Below are 2,806 nucleotides of genomic sequence, written 5' to 3'. Positions count from 1 at the left end.
TTAGTTTAAGCTGAAGTACAAAAATAACTAAAACTTTAACTTAAATTAAAATGGAAACAAAACTATATATATATATATAGTTTTGTTTCCATTTTAATTTAAGTTAAAGTTTTAGTTATTTTTGTACTTCAGCTTAAACTAAGTGAATGATAGATAATGATAATAACCCTGAAGCACATCTATAATTAAAGCCACTGATTCAAAAGCTGTCATGATGTACTGATCAGTCTGTTGCTCACTTCAAGATGATTAACATCTACTATCTGCAGCTGTTGTGACAGAGACTGTTGGTCAGTGTCATGTTTCTCAGGTTCAAACACTTTCATCCAGTCCTGAAGAATAGAAATCAGTTATGTTATTAAACATCTGTGCGAACAGCTGCAGCCAAGTACTGGAGCTGTTTGATGGTGCCAAACCAGATGATACTTCATTTGTGCACTTCTTTAAACTTGGTGTACACTCTTAAGGGCTGGCCACACTAAACTTTTCATTCCAGGGACTTGCATTCATATGCATTCGAATGCAGGAGACCTGAAACGCAAGCTCATGCAAAGAAGTTGCACTTTGCACCAAGTGAAGCCAAAAGAACATTAGAGAAGCTTTCAGTTGCTCACGGCGGACTGTCTTACTTAAAGGAATAGTTCACCTAAAAATGAAAATTTTGTCATCGTTTACACACCCACAAGTTGTTCCAAAGCTGTAACATCTGAGACTTTGTTTCATATTAAAATTACTAAAGCACAATGCTTATTGCGATTTATTGGATGGGAAGTGCGCTTCAATGTTCCGTCCATTAACTGAAAACAGGCTAGACTAATTGATTCTTGGGATTTAAGAATCGATATTGTTTCGGAAAAATGAGAATCGATTAAAATCGAGATATCGATATTTTTTACCCAGCCCTATACGTGCATAGTGCTTCATTTAGGAACTTTAGTGTGAAGAATATTTTAATTTTTTTTACACCACTATAAAGAATGTTTTGTGCAATGAAAGAGTTCAAGGTTCTTCATTGAATTATTGATGCCAATAAAGAACCTTTATTTTTATGAGTGTGCAATTCAAATAAAATACACCAGGTTTGATAAACTACCAGCCCACTGTGGTGTCTGATGTCTAATTATAATGTTCTGCTACTCAGTGATGTGTGTGCCAACAACATTGAAAACAAAATAAAAAGCAATATTATTCTGCCCCCTATTGATGGCACATGGAACCTGTGCTAAACATGTATGGATTAAAAATGTACCACAATGTTTTCAGTTTTAAGTTCTTGGAGAAATTACAGAACACTTTCCTCCAAACAACTGTTAAGAAACTCAAGTTGACTGGCCTGGGAAATCTACAAGCGAGCAAACAGCAAAGGAAACCACTAATGCCAGTGAGAACCTATTTGGAAGACTGCCGATTTTCAAAGCAAGCTCTTTGTGGTCTGACTGAAAATTTCCACTGGACCCTCTGAACTTCTCTCTACTGTAAACATTCCTGCAGTGCTAACCACAAACGTATCTAGAGGGAACAAGTCCCTTTACATTGCTTTCGTTAACAACTGAGTTGCATCTTTGTTACTTTCCAGTTTAATACTATCAAGCTGCTTTGAAACCATTTCTGTTGTATAAAGTGTTATAAAAATAAAGATGACGAGATATGTTTTGCAAATAAATGCTGTTCTTTTGATCTTTGATCTCATCAATGAATCCTGAAAAAAACAAATGTATCCATAAATATATTAAGCAGCACAACGGTTTTCAATATTGAATATTAATAAGATAATGTTTCTTGAGCTCCACATCAGCATATTAGAATTATTTCTGAAGGATCATGTGACACTGAAGACTGGAGTAATGATGCTGAACATACAGCTTAATAAATTACATTTTAAAATATATTCAAATAGAAAAGTTATTTTAAATTGTAATACTACTTCCTAATATTACTGTTTTACTGTATTTTTAATCAAATAAATGCAGCCTTAATGAGCACAAGAGACTTATTTCAAACCTGTCTCCAAACTTTTGTAGTAGTAGTAGTAGTATATATGCAATACATAATTCATAAATATATATATAAACATACATTTAATTCATTTCTGTAAGGAAGTCACTTTTCTTTCTGTCGTTTTTTTTTTTTACCACCATCAAGGGTGGCTGGCTTTGCCTTGCTTTTTCTCGATATCGATGCATAATGCATAAACCCCCTCTCATTACCACATGCGATGTCCCCTTGTCACGTTTGCAGTTTTTCGACAGGATGTCGCACACCGAGGTTAAGAAACTGCAGCGACAACTCATCACACCGTAGGTGTGAAACCCCACAGGTTTCAAGAGTAGTTGACAAAAAACAAAAAATTAAACTGGATACACCTACATATTTGAAACAATTCACAATTTTAGAAATTATTAATTTATTCATATTTTAAATTAAAAACATCTGGATTTTATTTGATAACTGCAAAGGCACAACCATTCTCATGGTTCAGATTACTCAAAACACTGCCACACTTTTTCTTTTTTTTTTGTTCCCCCCCCAAGAAATGGAAACAACTTCAAAAAAGTGAAAAGGGAAATTCATTTTGTTATGAAAATGGCTGTCATACAGAGAGGATCTCCAGATCTTCTGATATGTTTCCTGTGGTTCTGTCAAGAGAATCAGAAGGAAAGAAAAGCATCATGCTGGTTTGAGATCAGTCAGCATCTACAGCAGAAATAATCATAGTTTACATACACTCTAAAAAATGCTGGGTTAAATATAACCCAGCGCTGGGTTAAAAAGGGACAAACCCAGCTATTGGGTTGTTTTGACCCAG

This window comes from Sinocyclocheilus rhinocerous, unplaced genomic scaffold, assembly GCF_001515625.1.
Source record: "Sinocyclocheilus rhinocerous isolate Xijiao unplaced genomic scaffold, SAMN03320098_v1.1 scaffold463, whole genome shotgun sequence".
NCBI lineage: Eukaryota > Metazoa > Chordata > Actinopteri > Cypriniformes > Cyprinidae > Sinocyclocheilus > Sinocyclocheilus rhinocerous.
This window is presented reverse-complemented; position numbering follows the sequence as displayed.